Source organism: Amblyraja radiata, chromosome 1, assembly GCF_010909765.2.
Source record: "Amblyraja radiata isolate CabotCenter1 chromosome 1, sAmbRad1.1.pri, whole genome shotgun sequence".
In the NCBI taxonomy this organism is placed as follows: Eukaryota; Metazoa; Chordata; class Chondrichthyes; order Rajiformes; family Rajidae; genus Amblyraja; species Amblyraja radiata.
Window position 1 is genome coordinate 33,075,069 of NC_045956.1, and position 21,861 is coordinate 33,096,929.

Sequence of the window (21,861 nt, forward strand, 5' to 3'; positions counted from 1 at the left end):
CTCAGTATACTATGACTTCCTTATTAAAAAATTATCATATGTCTCACCAAAATCTTATGCAACCCCACCTTTTGTGTTCCGTGATCTTGTAGTCTAGTTTAATTTTGAAATATAGCGTGGAAACAGGCCCTTCGGCCCACCGAGTCCGCGCCGACCAGCAATCACCCTATACATGAGCACCATCCTACATACTAGAGACAATTTACATTTTACAGAGGCCAATTAACCCCCAATAACCGTATGTCTTTGGAATGTGGGAGGAAACCTGAGCACCTGGAGAAAACCAACACGTACAAACATACAAACTCCGTACAGACAGCACCCGTAGTCAGGATCAAAATTGGTCTCTGGCCTGTAAAGCAGCAACTCTACCGCTGCTGCGCCACTGTGCCACCTTAAATTGTTTATGTGTCTCACCAAAATCTAGTGTAACCCCACTTTTTATGCTCAGTGATCCTGTAATAATGGGCCAGTCTAAAAAGACTCATCTTCACGACACAAGTGTTTAATTGTCATATGGACAAGCAACAGAACAATGTAATTCTTACTTGCTGTAGCTTAACAGGTCCACTAACACATTAACGTCAATATATCATCAATAATAGTGCTGAATCAACAGTACTAATGAGTTGCTAGTGCATATGACAATTATTTGATTGTGGATGATCAGCCATGATCACATTGAATGGCAGTGCTGGCTTGAAGGGCCGAATGCCCTACTCCTGCACCTATTGTCTATTGTCTAAACATTCTTGACTCTGGTCTCGTGAAGATAAGTCTCTTCGACTGGTAACCATAATAGTGCAAAACCAAAGTCCATAATGCAAGCAAAACAGTCCAGAGTAGATCATAGTTGCTGAGGTTAGTGTTGTGCGGTGTTCATGAGCCTGGTAGTTGCTGGGATGAGGCTGTCCTTGAGCACGGTTTTCAGGCTCCTGTACAATGGGAGCAGTGAGATGAGAGCATGGCCAGGGTGGTTGGTGTGGGTCTCTGATATATTGGCTGCCATTTTGTCCCTTCGATGGTGGATGCAAGTTCTCTACCTCTCTCTACCACTCTCTGTCGTCTCCTTCGGCACTGGGCTATCTTGCCCCTGGTTTGTTTGCAATATATTTTTATTTGGGTCTCGTGGCTATTGCCAGTGGGAAAAGATGCTCCCTATTTACCCTACACAAACCCTCAGAGTTACACCGGATTATAGAGACTGCATTATTATTCCTCTGCCTAGCTACACTGGCAGAAGTGACTCCACAGCAAGGCCTTCAAGAGTTCAGGAGCATCGTCAACATCAACAGCTGGTCCCAGCTGAGATAAGTTGCAGTAACAAAGAAAGAGCCCAAATAAATACCTCCGCCATTAAATGGGAGCCAGGGGAGTTGTCGTCAAATAAACAAACCAACTAATGCCACTCACCAGCTACTCCAAGGCCAGGATAGTTTAAACCCATGATCAGCCTTGCTTCAACCTTGGGCAAACCATAGATCTGCAGTTTAAATAGATCTGTAACATTTAGAACTCCGAGGGCAAACAAAAATGCTTGTTTTAAGAAAACGAATCAGATACGGATTAGGACAAAGGAAGGCTGCAAACAGAAGAAGTTCATTGTTTAGGAAGGAACTGCAGATTCTGGTTTACACTGAAGATAGACACAAAATGGTGGAGTAACTCAACGTGCCAGGCAGCATCCCTGGAGAGAAGGATTGGGTGACGTTTCAGTTCGAGACCCATTACTTTTCTCGAGATTTGCCTTCTGTCCCGCTGAGTTACTCCACCATTTTGTGCCTATCTTAGGAGGAGTTCATTGTTCAGTTTTCCGTGCATATGATAACTAAACATCCCTACTCTCTAGACCTCTCCCAACACCAGCAGCCTCATCCAGTCCCACCACATCCCAAGATCTCATTAATTTATAAGTTCTAGGAGCAGAATTAGGCCATCGAGTCTACTCCGCCATTCAATCATGGCTGATCCATCATTCCCTCTCAACCCCATTCTCCTGCCTTCTACCCATAACCTTTGATGTCCTCACTAATAAAGAACCTGTTAATATCCGCTTTAAAAATACCCAAAGACCTGGCCTCCACAGCCGTCTGTGGCAGTGAATTCCACAGATTCACCACCCTCTGACTAAAGAAATTCCTCCTCATCTCTTTCTAAAGGTACGTTCTTTTATTCTGTAGCTGTGACCTCTGATCCAAGACTCTCCCACTAGTTGAAACATCCTCTCCACATCCACGTGATCCAGGTCTTTCCCTATTCGCTATGTTTGAACGAGGCCCCCCCCCCCATCCTTCTAAACTCCAGCAAGTACAGGCATAGTGCCGTCAAACGCTCATTATACGTTAACCCACTCATCCTCTGCTCTCCTGACTCTCGCAACACCGCACAACTCGTGTTCCTGCCTTCAGCTGACAAGGGTCAAAGTTCTAAAATTCCTTACCTAACTCTCTCTTCCTGTAGAGCATAGAACAGTACAAGAACAGGCCCTTTGCCCACATCCATGCCGAACATGATGCCGACCATCTCTTGGCTATCTGTGTATAATTCATATACCTCTATGCCCTGCATATTCATGTACCTATCCAAAAGCCTCCTAAACGCCACTATCGTATCTGCCTCCACCACCACCTCTGGCAGCGCGTTCCAGGCATTTAACACCCTCCGTGTTAAACCTTGCCCTGGAATTATTCTTTAAACTTTGCTCCCCCGCACCTTAAAGCTGTGCCCTCTAGTATTAGATTTTTCCACCCTGGGGAAACATTTCAGTCTACCGTACCGATACCTCTCATAGGTTTATATATTTCTATCATGTGTCATCGCAATCCCCATTGTTCTACAAAACACAATCCAAGTCTGTCCAACCTCCGCATGTAGCTAACACCCCCCAATCCAAGGAACATTCTGATAAAAGGCAACGTTCTAATAAACCGCCCTTCCTATATAATACTGCAAAAAAGTTACCTCTCTCGACGCACAATGGGATTAGCAAGTGCCTGCGTAACATAGCCTCTCCTAATCCCAGCAACCTCAGGACTGCTTAGCTTTGTACTTATAAACACATCCTTAATCCACAGTGCTTATACAGAAAACTGGCAAGGGTCAGGTGCCTGGGAATCCCATTACTAAGAGCGAGCAGAAAATACACGCACGAACAACCTGAATGCCAGTAAACATTCTCCAAAGTTGAACTGGATTGCTGTCTAACAATATTCAAGATGGACACACGCTTGGTTTTACAGAAAATGGAAAGATTTAAGGGCCTGTCCCACTGACACAATTTTTTCGCCGACTTGCCAGCACCCATCATAGTCGCAGCAGGTCGCCGAAAATTCTCAAAAATGTTGAAAATCCAGTGCCGACCAGAAAAAGGTACGGCTCTTTGGGCAACTACTCACGACCATGCAGGCGTCACCCCGCGGCTGAAACTCGGCGGGTGTACAAGGTCAGAACAAGAGCAGTGCAGAACTGTAAGTATGGAAGCAGTGACAGAAAAGAAGGGCAAAGCCAGGGTGCCTTAACATCCAAGTTTAAAGGAGATGTGCCGGGCAAGTTCTTTTGTCACACAGAGGGTGGTGAGTGCCAGAAACACACAGCCAGGAGTGGTGGTTGACGCAGATACGTTAGTGACATTTAAAATACTTTTGGATAGGCACATAGATTATGCAGGGAATTGAGGGATATGGGTTATGTGCAGGCCGATAAGAGACAATAGACAATAGGTGCAGGAGTAGGCCATACGGCCCTTCAAGCCAGCACCGCCATTCAATATGATTATGGCTGATCTTCCACAATCAGTACCCCGTTTCTGCTTTCTCCCCATATCCCTTGATTCTGTTAGCCTTAAGAGCTCTATCTAACTCCCTCTTGAATACATCCAGTGAATTAGCCTCCACTGCCTTCTGTGACAGAGAATGCCACAGATTCACAACTCTGGGCTAGTTTGTTTTCCTCATTTCAGTCCTAAATGGCCTACCCCTTATTCTTAAGGGGTAAGCACAGACATTGTGGACCGAAAGGACTGCTCGTGTGCTGCACTGTTCCAAGGTGTGGGAAGGAGAGGCAGTGCGGATCAGTGAGCAGAGATGGCAAGGGGTGAGTGACACAGGCTACAAATTAGGACAGCGCAGCAGGGTTTCGGGTACGTTCAGGTTTATGGTGTGTGCAAGTGGCCTCACACGGACCAATTAACTGCCACAACACGGTCAAGCTATGTGACGGCAAGGATTTACTTTTGGGAGGCAGAGAATGCATGCTCAGAAACGGTTTACACTTTTCAAATCCCACTCACCTAATAAACTCGCTACAAATTAGGATAATTGCACTTCGTGTGATTTTAATATGTGGCAAGCAGTTTATTACCGGGGACTGACTGAATGAACTTCAGAGGTTGGGAACCTTGCCTTACCAAGTCCTGGAGCAATTAGAATCAGAAACATACGACACAGAAACAGGCCCTTCAGCCCATCTTATCCATGCTAACCATATTGCCTCACATTCATAAGTTGTCCACTCAGCCTTTCAATCATGGCTGATCTATCTTTCCCTCTCAACCCCATTCTCCAGCTATCTTCCCATAATCCTTGCACTCCCTTATTAATCAAGAATTTGTCAATATCCGTCTTAAAAATACCCAACCACTTGGCCTCCTGTCGAAGATGCCCATCTGAGGTAACAGCATGCCTTTTGACTTTTAATGGAATCGGCCTCCACCATCTGCTTTGGTAGCTTGTTCCGAATATTCATCATCCTCTGGGTGAAAAAACTTGCTCTCCCAGTGCACTTTCGAGTTCATTTTAAAATTATTTAATTTGTTTTCAAATCGTTGAATGGGCTCGCCCCGCCTTACCTCTCTGAGCTGCTCCACCTATATGCTCCTGCCCGGTGCCTCAGGTCAGCTGATCAGCTGCTCCTTGATGTACCACGGTCTAAGCGGAAGCTCAGAGGGGATAGAGCCTTTTCTGTTGCTGCTCCGGCACTTTGGAACACCTTGCCGTTGCACATCAGACAGGCCCCCTCACTGTCCATCTTCAAATCCTCCCTAAAAACTCATTTTTATTCTCTGGCTTTCGACACTGCCTGAGACATTGCTCCTGTTCTTAGTGCTTTTAATGTCTTTTAATTTTTACTGTTTTTAGTCCTTCGTTTTACGGTTTTTAATGGTTTGTAATAACTTTTTGTCCATGAGTTCTCATGTACAGCACTTTGTGGCAACTGCGGTTGTTTAAAGCGCTTTATAAATAAAGTTTATTATTATTATTATTATTATTATATTCATATCTCCTTTAAATTTCTCTCCTCTCATCCTCAAGCTGCACCCTCTAGTTCCAGACTCCCCTTCCCTGGGAAAATGATTTGGACTACCTATCCTATCTTTGCCCCTCATAACCTCTATACGGTCACCCTTCAGCCTCATATGTAGCAGTCAGAATAAACACAGCCCATCCAATCCCTCCATTCCAGGCAGCATCTTGGTGTACACTCTGGAATTTAGAAGGATGAGAGGCGATCTTATTGAAACATATAAGATTATTAAGGGATTGGACACGCTAAAGGCAGGAAACATGTTCCCGATGTTGGGGGAGTCCAGAACCAGGGGCCACAGTTTAAGAATAAGGGGTAAGCTATTTAGAACGGAGATGAGGAAAAACTTTTCCACACAGAGAGTTGTGAGTCTGCGGAATTCTCTGCCTCAGAGGGCGGTGGGGGCCGGTTCTCTGGATACTTTCAAAAGAGTTAGATAGTCAAGGGATACAGGTAGAAGGCAGGAACGGGGTACTGATTGTGGATGATCAGCCCTGATGGGGTGGGAGATTGCAACCTTCACGTGGTCTGCCGTTTCGACGAATGCAATCAACCCGGTGTACACAATCAAATAAATCAAATAGAACAAGTTGTCCTACAACTTTAGGCTGTGCACGCCAAACGCAAGAAGAAGAAGATCAGCCATGATCACATTGAATGGCGGTACTGGCTCGAAGGGCAAATGGCCTTCTCCTGCACCTATTGTCTATTGTATCTCTTCAGCGTAGATTGACGACCAGAACTGAACACTGTATTCCAAATGGTATCTAGCCAATGTTTTGTACATAAAGTCACAACTCCTATTCCCAATGCCTCATCTGATACTGATTGTGATGTATGTAAATGATTGTGAATACAGAGTGCATGATTAGAATGTTTGGTGGAGTTGTGGATAGATGTTTAGTTTAGAGATACAGCATGGAAACAGGCTCTTTTGACCACTGAGTCCGTGTCAACCAGCGACCACCCCGTACCCTAGCTCTGTCCTGCACACTAGGGACAATTTACAGAAGCCAAATAATCTACAAACGTGCATGTCTTTGGAGTGTGGGAGGAAACCGGAGCACCCGGAGAAAACCCGCGCAGTCATAGGGAGAAGGTACAAACTCAGTATGGACAGCACCCACAGTCAGGATGGAACCCGGGTCGCTGGAGCTGTGAGGCAGCAACTCTACCACTGTGTCACTGTGTCTCCCAAGGGTGTTGGAAAAAAAGGATGCAGGGAGACAAAGATTATCTGGAAAGTTGTATAGAGCGGTTGCAGCTGAAATTTAATCCAGACAAGTATGAGGTAATGCACTTTGGGAGGCCAAATTCTGGTAGGACATATAGAGCAAATAACAGAGCCCTTGGGAGTGTTAATGTACAGGGAATCCTAGGGTGCAAGCTCCTAACGCCCTGAAACTGGCAACAAAGGTGACTAGGATAGTGAACATGACATTTGTCTCGCGTATGGACCGCTCCACCCAGCTTTCCAGCTGATCTATGTCCCATTGTATCTTTAAATAACCTTCCGCACTCTCTACAACCCCACCAATCTGCAGACTTGCTAAATAAATATACACCCTAGACTCTCACCCTAGTCATTTATATATATTAGAAACAATTACCACAACTATGCCAAGTTTGAGAGCTAACTCTACATTCTCCTGAGATAGACAAAGTGTGCTGGAGTAACTCAGTAGGTCAGGCAGCATCTCTGGAGAACATGGACACAGAGTGCTGGAGTAACTCAGCGGGTCAGGCAGCATCTCTGGAGAACATGGACACAGAGTGCTGGAGTAACTCAGCGGGTCAGGCAGCATCTCTGGAGAACATGGACACAGAGTGCTGGAGCAACTCAGCGGGTTAGGCAGCATCTCTGGAAACAATGGATGGGTGATGTTTCAGGTGTGGACCCTTCTTCAGGCTGAAGAAGCTGCCTGACCCACTGAGTTACTCCAGCACTGTGTCTATCTTTGGCATAAACCAGTATCTGCAGTTCTTTGCCTCTCCATATTCTCCTGACTGGGCGAAAAAAAATGTTGTCCACATTCCCTATAGGATTTAGGACTGACTATCTAGCAGCTATGACTACTGATTCTGGTCTTCAGCATCTCAATAACATGAGAAACTTCTTGCAAAGCACTCACATGATACCCAACATTGTGAGTCACAGGGTAATGCTTTACAAACGAAATCAGCCAAGACTGCATGCCAGACATTATAAATGGGAGAAAAGGACAATTGGACTCTTCATCTCAGCTTCACAGTTCAAGAACAAAGAAAACGGAGACTACAGGCAACACAGATGTTAGAGCAAAGGCAACTGGGTGTCTGTGGAAGAGTGATACAGAGTGGAAATAGAGCTGAAGGGCCTATTTCCACTCTCGACTTTCTTCCATGTTTAAAGAGAGTCGGCATGCCACCGCAGCAAGTAACCCGACTGGTTGCTGGTACTGCAATTTCAACACACAGGAACACAAGAGGATGCAGAGAATGATGGACCCAGCCCGGTCTGTCACCGAAAGCATCTACACCAGGTGTTGCCCCAAGGCGGCGACATCTACCATCGAGGATCCCCACCATCCGGGCCGTGCCCTCTTCCCACTGCTACCGTTGGGCAGGAGACAGAAGCCTGAAGTCCCACACCCGCAGGTTCAGGAACAGCCACTCTCCTGCAACCATCAGGATCTTGACCCGACGCTCACAACCCTAATCCTACCTCAGCAACAGAACACTACGGACCACTTCTTGCACTACCGGCCACTTCTTTTCTAATTGTTTTTTTTGCAGTCATTTTCTTTTCACGGTCTCAGAATTAGTATGTAATTAATGCATAATTTACATTTTGTATGTGTTGCCTGAGTCTATGTGCCCGTGTTGCTGTAAGCAAGATTTTCACTGTGCCTTTCATTATCAACTCCTGTCATTTGGAAACAATCTCTCCTCACTTACGCCATCAAAACTCTGCACAATTTTTGGAAATGGGATGGATCACCCCAGGAATATTTCCAGTGGCTCCTGAACATGACTGTTCAAGATGACCGTAGATGCTGCTGCACCCGCTGAGTTTCTCCAGCACTTTTGTGTACACCGTAGATGAAGCAGGTTCAATAACAAAGCATGTTGACTGTGCACGTGGGAGAGATGGTAGAGAGAGGGATAAGCGAAGAGTTGACGTAAAACGATGGAAACCCTGAACCGCTGCTCCAGTAGACATAAGGAGTAAAGACAAGGCAGAAGGGCAGCTGCAACTGGCACAAATGGGAACTATTTTGTCCAAATCATTCATTTTTTAGATGCATTTTCCAGCTAAATTAAAGCTTTTACAACTTGGATACAATGTAAATGCCAAACTTTATCTTTCAGTAGAATAGACCAGATAATAAAACTCAAGGGCATTTTTTAACATATTGAAAAAAAAACGCCGCGACCTAGCTGAGGCCTCGAGTACGCAGAGACCACTCTCGAGCATGAAGGAGAGTTACAAAGACCTCCTACGACCTCGTGTCGACCATGCTGCGAGTATGTCGAGGGCAAACTCGCCAGAACTCGCGGATTAGGTCGCCCAAGTGGGACAGCCCCTTTACGCTGCTGCATATAACAATTAAACACGCTTGATTTTTTTGAAGTACGAATGCTAATAAATTGCGACTGATAGCTTTTACGAGTTCTTGGCTAACTTCAATTGGTGACCAAGTGCAGCTATAGAAGCTGGTAGTGGCCATAATCCAACACAATCCCATCTCTATCCCAGCAGACAATTGATTGTCAGGGGGTACACATTAATTTTATTCAATACACACAGTTAACTTTCTTTTCAAGGACTGAAGGGTGGCACGGTGGCTCAGCGGCAGAGTTGCTGCCTCACAGTGCCAGAGACCAACCAGGGTTCGATCCTGACTACGGGTGCTGTTGGTGTGGAGTTTGTATGTTCTCCCTGTGATCCCGCGAGTTTTCTCCAGGTGGTGCGTTTACCTCCCACACTCCAAAAACGTACAGGTTTGTAGGTTCATTGGCTTCCGTGAAAACATTCAAATTGTCTCCAGTGTGTAGAATAGTGCGTGTGCATGGGGTTATCACTGGTCAGCGCGGGCCAAAGGGCCGTTTTTCACGCTGTACCTCTAAAGTCTAAAAACTGATGCAAGTCAGCCAATGCTAGTAAGCTGCCGAGCTGCTCAAGTTGTGCAGTGCAGTTGGAGATTTAGTGCAGACTTCCTAAAAACTCCTTCCTAATTCCATCTCAGAGCCTATTTTTGTCTGGGCTGCACTGAATAGACTTGTAGACATGGCAGTAGATTGCTGGTGTAATGTGACCAAGCCACCTGTTGGGAGCCTGTTCCAATGAAGGGAAGCAAGTGCAAGGCAGCTGGTGACGATTCACATCTCCATCTCAAATTCCCAGAAGGGACATTTCCTGCAAAATGCTACAATTATACTTTAATGTTTTCAGACCACACAAAGTGCTCCAGAGGACGGTTGTAAACATCACCCCATTGTCTCCAAAAAGCTTTGACCATCAGCTAATAAGGAGACAGAATCCTGATCAAAAGCATAATCAAAGGTGCCTTGCAGCGCCAGAGACCCAGGTTCGATCCTGACTACGGTTGTTGTCTGTATGGAGTTTGTACGTTCTCCCCGTGACCGCATACCTTTTTATCCAGGTGCTCCAGTTTCCTCCCACTCTCCAAAGACGAACGGGTTTGTAGGTTAATTGGCTTCTGTAAAGTGTAAATTGTCCCTAGTGTGCAGGATAGTGCTAGTGTACGGGATGATCGCTGGTCGGCATGGACTCGGTGGGCCGAAGGGCACGTTTCCACCCTGTATCTCTACAGTAATGTCTATAGTAAAGTCTAAAAGCACAGAGACTTTGTACTGCACATAACACTTCTCCTTCAGTAGGTCCCAGTATTCATGAATGAGATATGGTCTCCATTACAAGGCTGGAAGGCCGACCATTTTACCTCCCCTCCACATTCTGCCCTGGCCCTTCTCCATTGCCAGGGCGAGGCCACACACAAACTGGAGGAACACCACCTCATTGGGTAGCTTATAGCCCAACGGTGTGGACATTGAATTTGCCTATTTTAGATAACATCCTCCCCCTCCCACCACCCGATCACCCCTTCTCATCCACACGGTTTTGTCTTCACTCTGCGCACACTTTCCCCGTCACCTTGTTCTCCTCCCCACCTCAGTTCGCTCGTCTCTGACACGTCTCAGATTTCGCTCTATCCCCACCCCCCTCCTGCCCATTTCCCTCTCTCCAGCTTCACATTTCACTCCTCCTAGTTCCTTATCACCCAGCCTTTTCTCTCATTTTTACCTCTAGCCTGTCACTTACTCTACCCACCTGCGCCACTCACACCCCCCCCCACTCCCCACTCAACTGAATCCACCAGCATTATGACTGGTTGCATCATGGCCTGGTTCAGCAACTTGAACACCCAGGAGCCGAAAAGACTACAAAAAGGTGTGACCACTGCCCAGTCCATCACCGGCTCTGACCTCCCCACCATCGAAGGGATTTATCGTAGTCGCTGCCCCAAAAAGGCAGCCAGCATCATCAGAGACCCACACCATCCTGGCCACGCAATCATTTCACCCCTGCCATCGGGAAGGAGGTACAGGAGGCTGAAAATTGTAACGTCCAGGTTCAGGAACAGCTTCTTCCCAACAGCCATCAGGCTATTAAACACTACAACGGATAATCTCTGAGCTCTGAACTGCAAAAGACTATATTATTATTGCACTATATTTGTTATTTATTGAACTTTTTTTTTCTCTTCCCCCGTTATGTACTATGTTTACATATTCACATATTCTGTTGTGCTGCAGCAAGCAAGAATTTCATTGTCCCATCTGGGACAAATGACCATAAAACACTCTTGACTATCACTTGAAAATTGGAAAAGAGGTGGAGAAGGGGCAAAGCCCAACAAGTGACAGGTAGATTCAGGTGAGGGAGGTGAGTGGAAGATGGGTGGAGTAAGTGATAAAGGCTGGAGGTGAAAAGCAGACACAGGGGTGTCAGGTAAGGAGAGAAGTGCAAAATGTGAGGCCAGAGGGAGGGAATATATTTAAGAAGGAACTGCAGATGCTGGAAAATCGAAGGTAGACAAAAATGCTGGAGAAACTCAGCGGGTGAGGCATCATCTATGGAGCGAAGGAAATAGGCAACGCTTCGGGCCGAAACCCTTCTTCAGACTACTTCAGTCCATAGATGCTGCCTCACCCGCTGAGTTTCGCCAGAGGGAGGGATATGGGTGGAGTGGGACAAGTGTGCCTCAGTGTTAGGATATGAACGTATGGAGGAGGGGAGTGGTATAGAAAGGGTGGGGGAAAGGGGGAAATTGTAGAATTCAATACAATCAGTTATACTTATACCACACTGAAAAATTGCCAGAAATATGAAAGTTCAAAAACAATCACACCAATGATTATAAAGAGCTCTGCGCTGTTCCAGCAACAGGGAAGGTTGTGAGCAATAAGTTTCAAGTAACTTCCTCGCTCATGAGCTGTAGGACGTGACCTTCAAAACCAAAGCCTGCACAAACAGTAAAAGTGAACCACAACAACTTCACAAGCACCAATTTCCTGGACTGAAAAATGCCCCAAACAATTTAAACAAAATACTCATTCAGCCTTTGTTGTGCGATTACAGCAGGATAACGCTGGCAATGGCAACCATATTGCCATCACACCCTCGCAAGTGAATAAATGGTAGAGTCGAGGGAATGTGGGACTGGGGAGATGGGAGATAAGCAGAGGGGCGGGGCGGGGGGGGGGGGGGGGACGAAACTGACTGTCAGAGGATGGACTGATATGCACACCAGGATGGGGAGGGGGGAGAAAAGGTCAGGCATTACTTGAAATTGGAGAATTCAATCTTCATAATATTGGGATGTAAGGTACCCCTGCATCTCCTATTTCCATATTTCACTTATATTCCCCCTTTTCCCTTCCCCTGTCCTCTTCCACTGCGCAATCTCCTCAAGGTATGCCTACTTTGAAGTTCTCCTCCTCTCTCCGAGACCTCTGCAAAATCCTCGCTCGCTGCTGTTTCCCTCTCGTCAGGCTAGTCTGAAGAAGGATCTCAACTGTAAACATCACCTATTCCTTCTCTCCAGAGATGCTGGCTGCCCCGCTGAGTTACTCCAGCTTTTAATCAAAGCTCCTATAGCGGAGCAAGATAGACCACTCCTGCTAAATGCAATGGACTGACGAGTAGTACGTAACGAAGCGGAACGTGGGCCTTTTTTTCATCCATTTCAGTAACCCGACTTTCAGTGTAATCAACGTTGTGGGGGAACAGTTGTGTTAATAAATTATAATTCTGAAAATGAGAAGATTTTTACCAAAGAACTTTTATTTTTACGAGGATGTTTCCGTAACCGGCTTCCGTCTCCGCACTATGGGATCTTTGGTGCAGAGACGGAAGCCGGTTACGGAAATGGGGCCGAAAATTACCCATGAATCTGCCCATGACCATACTACGTCTTTTTCATCGTGGGCTATCTTGCTTGCTATAGGATCTTTGCTTTTTATATCTCCCTTCCATTCCAGCTTTGTTTCATTCCACTTTGTTCCTTATCTTGACACTCTTGTCTCCAATTCAGGTCTTGCCTTTCTCATTTACTCCACCCATCTGCCAACCAATAACCCCCTCCTCCTCTCTCACCTGGATCCACCTATCACTTGTTAGGCCTTCGCCACCTCCACCTCTCTTCCAGATTTCACCCCCCCTACTGCATCAGTCTGAACAGGGGTCCTGACACGAAACGTCGCCTGTCCATTTCCTCCCCAGACATTGCCCGAGATGCTGGAATCCCCCAGTACTTTGTGTTGGTTTTTAACGATTCCGGTATCTGCAGTCTTGTCTCTCCAGAATAAATTCCTTGTCCACCTCCATTGGCTCAATCACTCACTGCGCTATAATATATGTGGCCATTCAGCCCACTGCATCCATGCTAGCTCTGTGAAAGAGCTACAAATTGGCCTCACCATCTCCCACAGGACCTTGCCATTATTACAATCCTCTCTGAAGCAACAGATCATTCAAACATTAAGGAATTCCCAACTCCCCCTAAATCCCTAGCCCTCCCTCCCCCCCCCCCAGCCCATTCCAACCCCTCCTTCCAACAAACTTATTTACGCTATCAAACCTCCCCCCCCCCCCCCCCCCCCCCCCCCTTTGATCACGGCCGGCTGCACAGTGACACAACTGCATTACATGCACAGATAGCCACTGAACCACCAGGGCAACCAAAACACTTCTGCTCATTTGTGTTTTAAAGTTCAATTAGCCACATTAAAATTCAACTCTGTGGATTGTCATTGGCATAGGATGTGTTTGATGCAGAGTTGAAAGCTGCTTCCTTTTACAAACAACACCTGTGTCATGGCTGGGACACACACAAAGACAGACAGGCCTGTGAATATATGAAGAAGTGTTAATTCACGCATCTATTGAATTAGTGGCTGCTGTTCTAAACTGTTGCCAAGGTGCTTTTTTCAACTCGGGCACATTGATTCATTACGCTGAAAGACGCTGCAGTTTTAATTGTGCATCAAAGGCTGCTGGCAGCCAGCCGCTGATACCCCAGGAGAACAACAGTGGCTCCAGTGTGCCCACCAAAGCCAAGGGCACCATCTCAGACAGGACCTCAGGAAGTGGGTCAACTATCCACCATAGGGAGCTTCACACTCACCCTCTATATACACACACACACACTCGCCCTCACCACACACACACACACACATTTGCCCTCACCACACACACATTCGCCCTCATTACACTCACCTTGCCACACACTCGCCCACCTCCACAAACACACACTGGCTTATGATGAGGGGGGTTAAGATTTAATAGGAACCTGAGGGGTCACTTTTTATTACACAAAGGGTGTTGGGTGCATGGAACAAGCTGCCGGAGGAGGTGTTCAAGAAGGAACTGCAGATGCTGGAAAATCGAAGGTACACAAAAATGCTGGAGAAACTCAGCGGGTGCAGCAGCATCTATGGAGCGAAGGAAATGGGTGACGTTTCGGGCCGAAACCCTTCTTCAGACTGATAGGGGGTGGGGGGTGAGAAGGAAGGAAAAGGGGGAGGAGGAGGAGCCCGAGGGCGGGGGGATGGGAGGAGACAGCTCGAGGGTTAAGGAAGGGGAGGAGACAGCAAAGGCTAGCAAAATTGGGAGAATTCAATGTTCATGCCCGCCGGCCGCAGACTACCCAGGCGGAATATGAGGTGCTGTTCCTCCAATTTCCGGTGTTGCTCACTCTGGCAATGGAGGAGACCCAGGACAGAGAGGTCGGATTGGGAATGGGAGGGGGAGTTGAAGTGCTGAGCCACCGGGAGTTCAGGTAGGTTCTTGCGGACTGAGAGGAGGTGTTCGGCGAAACGATCGCCCAACCTCCGCTTAGTCTCACCGATGTAAATCAGCTGGCATCTAGAGCAGCGGATGCAGTAGATGAGGTTGGAGGAGATACAGGTGAACCTTTGTCGCACCTGGAACGACTGCTTGGGTCCTTGAATGGAGTCGAGTGGGGAGGTAAAGGGACAGGTGTTGCATTTCTTGCGGTTGCAACGGAAAGTGCCCGGGGAGGGGGTGGTACGGGAGGGAAGGGAAGAATTGACAAGGGAGTTGCGGAGGGAGCGGTCTTTGCGGAAGGCAGACATGGGGGGAGATGGGAAGATGTGGCGAGTGGTGGGGTCACGTTGGAGGTGGCGGAAATGGCTGAGGATGATTTGTTGTATTTGTCGGCTGGTGGGGTGAAAGGTGAGGACTATGGGACTCTGCCCTTGTTGCGAGTGCGGGGATGGGGAGAGAGAGCAGTGTTGCGGGGTATGGAAGAGACCCTGGTGCGAGCCTCATCTATGGTGGAGGAGGGGAATCCCCGTTCCCTGAAGAGCGAGGACATTTCCGATGCCCTGGTGTGGAACGTCTCATCCTGGGAGCAGATGCGGCGTAGGCGGAGGAATTGGGAGTAGGGGATGGAGTCCTTACAGGCGGCAGGGTGGGAAGACGTGTAGTCCTGATAGCCATGTGAGTCAGTGGGTTTGTAGTGTATGTCGGTCAGAAGTCTATCCCCTGCGATGGAGATGGCGAGGTCAAGGAATGGTAGGGAAGTGTCGGAAATGGTCCAGGTGTATTTGAGTGCCGGATGGAAGTTGGTGGTGAAGTGGATGAAGTCAGTCAGTTGTGTGTGGGTGCAGGAGGTTGCCCCAAAGCAGTCGTCAATGTAACGGAGGTAGAGGTCGGGGATGGGGCCCTGGTACGTATTGAACAAGGATTGTTCAATACGGAGGAGGTGGTTGTGGCATGGACTATCAAAATAGTCAAGAGACATTTGGACAGGAACATGGATAGGTAGGTTTTGGGGGTCATGGGCCAAGCACGGGCAGGTGGGACTAGTGTAGATGGGGCTTGTTGGTCGGCGTGGGCAAGTTGGGCTGTATGACTCTATGACTATCTAGACTGAAAGAGCAGAGGTGAAGTAGCCAGTATAAATAACGACACAGAAGTTCTGGAGTAACTCAGCAGGTCAGGCTCGTTTCAGGTCGGGAATCTACTTCTGAAGCAGTCTTGGTCTTTCCTTGGTAAACCAGCATCTGCAGTTCCTTGTTTCTAGCCCGTATAAAGAAGTGGGGGAGGAGTGCAGGGCAAGAGCTAGCAGGCGGTAGGTACATCAAGGCGAGGTTAGTTAGCAGATCAACATCAGGTGGAGGGCAGGGAAGGGTGGGGACAGTGACAGAGGGTGGGACAATAATGACAGAGGGTGGGGATAATAGTGACAGAGTGGGGGTGATGTGGAGAAACAAAAGGCTGCAGACTCCTGGGATGTGATCTTAATGTGGGGCAGTAGCAGATGTGGAGGGGAGGGGGGGGGAGAAGAGGGGAGAAGAGGGGAGAAGAGGGGAGAAGAGGGGAGAAGAGGGGAGAAGAGGGGAGAAGAGGGGAGAAGAGGGGAGAAGAGGGGAGAAGAGGGGAGAAGAGGGGAGAAGAGGGGAGAAGAGGGGAGAAGAGGGGAGAAGAGGGGAGAAGAGGGGAGAAGAGGGGTGGGGAGGGGAGGGGTGAGCACTGGCGGAGGTAAATAAGCAAGAACTGGAGGTTAGGGTGATATGAAGGGAGTGTGAGAGGACGGGGGCTGATAGAAGAGAAAAGGGAACAAACAGGGGGGATGTGCGTTTCCTGAAGCTGGAGAATACCGCCCATCCCATTGGGCTGCTGTGGACTACCCAGATGGAACACAAGGGGCTGTTTGCCAAGGTTGCGCTTGCTCTCACCCAACAGTGAAGGAAGCCAAGGACAGGTCGGTGTGGGAATGGATGTGTATGTGACAAATAAACTTGACTTGAGCGTGTCAGGAAGCATTTTAAGAATCACTTTTCTGCACAGCAGCCAGGATTGGTTCCAGTTGAGATCCATCAGTACTCCTTTCGGCTGCCAAGTACTCCTTTCGGCTGCCTCTATTTCCTGAGAAGATTACGGAGAGTCGATATGTCAAACAGGACTCTCTTGAACTTCTACAGGTGCACAGTAGAGAGCACACTTGAGCGTCCAGGAGCGGAAAAGAATGCAGAAAGTTGTGACCACTGCCCAGTCCATCATCGGCTCTAACCTCCCCACCATCGAAGGGATCTATCACAGTCGCTGCCTCAAACAGGCTGCCAGCATCATCAAGGACCCACACCATCCTGGCCACACACTCATCTCTCCGCTGACATCGGGTAGAAGGTACAGGAGCCTGAAATCTGGTACATCCAGGTTCAGGAACAGCTACTTCCCCACAGCCATCAGGCTATTAAACTTGCCATCAAACAAACCCTGAACTATAACAGCCTATTGCACTTTCTGTTTATTTCTGTGTATATATATGGTCTATGCTATATAGACACACTGAACTGTTCTGTATTTATGCTTACAATACTCTGTTGTGCTGCAGCAAGCAAGAATTTCATTGTCCTATCTGGGACACATGACAATAAACTCTCTTGACTTGACTTGACTCCATCTACACCCGGCAAGGCCAGCAGCATAATCAAGGACCAGGCTCACCTCGATCACTCCCTCTTCTCCCCTCTCCCATTTGGCAAGAGGTACAGAAGTGTGAAAACGCACACCAGATTCAGGGACAGTTTATTCCCAGCTGTCATCAGGCATCCTATCACCAACTAGAGAGAGAGTGGTCCTGGTCTCTCATTTACCTCATTGGAGACCCTCGGACTATCTTTAATTGAACTTTACTGGACTTTAACATGCAGTAAACATTATTCCCTTTAATCTGTGTCTGTACACTGTGGATGAGCTTGATTGTCATTATGTATGGTCTTTCCGCTAACTGGAAAGCACACAACAAAAAAGCTTTTCACTGTACCTCAGTACAGGTAATAAACTAAATTAAATGAAACTAAGCTGAGGCTCTGTCTGTGGTGCCGATGCATAGGCTCGTTGATGCCAACTGTGCCGCACTGCCCGTTCTTCACAGAGAGGCCCTCAATCACAAATCCATCAGGCTGGTTGGGCACAGGATGTCCTGGAAGCTCTGCAGGGGTGGTTTCTCTCGGAGACTGTCCCATATCATTTGGCAGATTGCCTTATAACCAGACCCTGCAAATTCATTCCTTCTTCTCCCTGCTCCCGTCCGGCAAAAGGTACAGAAGCTTTAATGCGCTCCACCAGACTCAGGAACAGCTTCTTCCCCTCTGTTATCAGGCTGCTGAATGGTCCTTCCATAAGCTAGGGTATTGTCTGATTCACCTCTACCCCATTGCGGACATTGGACTTTATCTCTGGAACTGATGCACAATTGTGATACCACAAGACCTGCTGAGCAGACCCAATTTTTCCTCTAACAGATATGCCATTAAGCTAGAAAATTTACAACCATGTCGCCAGGATTTGAGGGCCGGAGCTTTCGGGAGAAGTTGGGCAGACTGGAACTTTATTCCTTCAAGTGCAAGATGCTAAGGGTTGATCTTATAGAGGTGTATAAAATCATACAGGGAATGGACAGGGTCCAGAGGACATAGGACATAGGTGAGAGGGGCAAGATTCTAACCCTAACCCTAATGCATGGCACTGGCTTAGTTGGGGCACCTTGGTCAACATGAACCAGTTGGTTTGAAGAGCCTGTTTCCGTGCTGTATAAATCTAAGATTATAGCAAGACCAGGGAAGAAAAGAAACGCATGCACTCTCAGACCACAATGGGCCATTGTTTCCCTCACTGCAGGAAACCACAGCTTTTGCTCAGACATTTTCAACGAGTCCCTCAGTAATCAGCAGGCAAATCCCATTCTCTCGTCCACACAATCATTCTTTAAAGCCCACCTGTAAAGCTTTAAGGGCCTGTCCCACTTAGGCTATTTTTAGGCGACTGTCATAGTCGTAGCAGGTCGCCGAAAGACCGGTGATTGGACCCGCCTTCGACATAAAATTTGAGATAAAAACGAAGTCAGCACTGGTGACAACCTACGTTAACCTGGCGACAACTACGACAGCATCTACGTCAGAAGTCAAGCTACGCTCATTGGCGTCAAATCCACTGTCAAACCCACTGTCTCCGAAAAGTTTTCAACATGTTGAAAATCCAGCGGCGACCAGAAAGACGCTACGACTCTTTGGGGCGACCGAGGAGACTACTCGCGACCATACAGGCGACAAAGGGTCTGCTCAGCAGGTCTTGTGGTATCACAATTGTGCATCAGTTCCAGAGATAAAGTCCAATGTCCGCCATGTGGCGACAGCCTAGTCACCTAAAAAATTGCCTAAGTGGGACAGGCCCTTTAGTGTCTTGCCCTTATATGGTTGCACAGCTAACAATTTTGACTACATTAAGTATACTGCATGAATGCAAGCACTGGTATAATTGAGCCATCTCGACTAAGCTACAAAAAACAGCTCTTCATTTCTCTCAATAAGGGAATTTGCCCTTGGATAGAGTATCACATTTTTCAAGGTGTTGCACGGTTTTACAGAATGAATAAGAGCATTCAACTTGCAGAGAAACTCCACACGACACGTCTCAAACAGCAGCAAGTATTATTTTAGACCCAACACTGCTGCAATCCAAATCAGGGAGTGGTTTATGGAAAACATCAGTATGAAAGGGATTAGCATCATGCAGCAGGGATGGGGTGGATTTAAAATTTCAGCCAGAAACACATGCAGCTAAACCGTCTTCATGACACAGACATCTTTGCCAGATGGGCATTCATAACTAATTAGTCTTAAACACATTCTAATTTCTCGTCGGCAGTCCACGAGAATCTCGGGTGCCAGGGAAATGGAGCACAGGGTGAAACTGTAAAAGGAACCAGTCTACAAAATGCAGCAATCTGTATCTCGCCCAAAGTTCACTTCTCCCATCTTCCTCTGGAACACATCGAGATACCTTAACAGACTGTGCAATCGCTGGCTCACCCCACATTTTTCCTATTCATACAAAAGTCACTTGTACTGGGCACCCGCCAAGGGCCATTCAGCCCATCGAGTTTGTCCTAGTATTCAAATCATTATAAGTAAATCTCCCCCACCAGTCCAGGCTCTGTCCCTCCTTCAGTTCAGTTTAGTTTATTGTCCCGTGTACAGAGGTAGAGCGCGTACTAACAACTCTATTACCACGGCCAATAAAAGTGGTCTGAAAGTTTCGCTGACCGCAGTGTTCACAGCATCTTATTGGGTGCGAGCAGTGTGGCCAGGGATGAATGGAGGTGGGTTACAGATTCCACTTTCTTTGTATAACATGCGCTCACCAACATCATTCCTGGACAGCAAGCTCATCATTTTTACCTCTTGCCTCCTCCCTTGTTCTGCCCACCTCACAGCACAGGAAGCAGCTTCACCCCCTCGATCAATGTTTGACTCAGGGCTGGATAGTTTTCATTTCATCGAGTCTTACAACAAGCAAACATGTCCTTTGGCCTTGCTTTCCTATGCCAACCAAGATGCCCCGTGCGTTTGGCCCTTGTCCGTCGAAACCTGGTCTGAAAAAGGGTCCCCACCCAGAAAAGGTCACCCATCCATTTCCTCCATAGATGTTGCCTGACCCGCTGAGTTACTCCAGCACTTTGTATTTATCTTCGGTATATACCAGCATCTGCAGTTCATTTCTACACATTCCATCGAAACCCTTCATATAATTCTGCCTGGCCAAATGTCTCTTAAATCTTATCATACCTACCTCAACTACCTCCTCTAGCAGATCGTTCCACATACCACTGCCCTCTGAGAGAATGTTGTCCCTCAAGTTCTTAAATCTTTCCCCTCTCATCTTAAATCCATGTCCCCTGGTTCTTGATTCCCCAACGCTGGGTAAAAGACTCTATTCCACCTCTACAAGATCACCCTTATCCTGCCTCGTATGCTCCATGGAATAAAGTCCTTGCCTGCCCAGTCTCTCCCTGTAGGTCAGGTCCTCAAGTCCAGGCAACATCCTCATAGTACTTCACTGCACTCTAACCAAAGCATTCCAGCCTAGCCAAACCAACAAAAGATCCAGCTCTGCTTTAAGAATGCCACAAACGGCAATCCTGTTTGTCTGTGGGAAGGAATGGGGCAAATGTGGTCATAATCTCACAAAAAAATGAATCTTTTGTCAAATAGCTGTGCTAAATGCTTGAACAAGAATGTACTTATTGGCAACGACAGAGTTGACAAGATTGAATGATTTTTTTCGTTAATAAGCAAAAATAGTCTTCTTTGCCAAAAATAATACCCGAACAGATCCAATAGCAAGCCCCACCTATAGTCACAGGGATACAAACCTAATCTATGCAAAACATCCTTAATTTAAACACTCATGGGCAACACCAGGGGATTCCCTCCAGCCTATAGTCAGATATATCTGCAGCCACAACTACAGACTGTCAGTAAAGGAGGAACTACTTCAGTCTCTCCGCACCGCCCAACAGATCAACGTCTACCTCAACCACCAACTTAACAACATTTTAACTTCACGGTAGAAACAAACAACCACAGATGCTGGTTTATACCAAAGATAGACACAAAGTGCTGGAGCAACTCAGTGGGGCTCTGGCCGCATCTCTGGTTGATGTCGTTTCAGGTCTGACGAAGGCTCCTGACCCTAAACATCCCCTATCCTTTTTCTCTAGAGATGCTGCCTAATCTGCTGAGTCACTCCAGCACTTTATGTCTATCTTAACTTTGTTGTCAACCTTCCTCACTATAATCCTTCTGGTCTTTTCTAGAGCAGCCAGCAGTTCTGTATTTACACTCCAGGAGAGTCCAGCATTCGCTACTGAGAATCATTCTCTTCAAATAAAACTATGGGAGTCCAGGAGAAAGTGCTTAAACCAGAGAACATAACTCTGGCCCAGTGAATGGTGGAGGCAAAAGCTGGATAAATACTTTACTTTAGACTTTAGAGATACAGCGTGGAAACAAGCCCTTCGGCCAACCAGCGATTGCCCCGTACACTAACACCATCCTACACACGAGGGACAATTTACAGAACCCAATTAACCTACAAACCTGCAAATCTTTGGAGTGTGGGAGGAAACTGGAGCACCCGGAGAAAACCCACGCGGTCCCAGGGAGAACGTATCTACTCCG

At 47.3% G+C, this 21,861-nt stretch overlaps 1 protein-coding gene and 1 long non-coding RNA gene across 4 annotated transcripts in view; one reads left to right on the plus strand and one right to left on the minus strand.

Moving 5' to 3' along the window:
* The window catches only part of LOC116972453 (serine/threonine-protein phosphatase 2B catalytic subunit alpha isoform-like), a 331,076-nt gene that overhangs the window by 270,381 nt on the left and 38,834 nt on the right, over positions 1-21,861 (minus strand). The gene's annotated exons all lie outside the window — the stretch shown is intronic.
* Positions 1,694-21,333, plus strand: LOC116972478. The gene is made up of 3 exons (XR_004411813.1): positions 1,694-1,704; positions 19,002-19,008; positions 21,291-21,333. It is a non-coding gene; the product is annotated as an uncharacterized LOC116972478 (long non-coding RNA).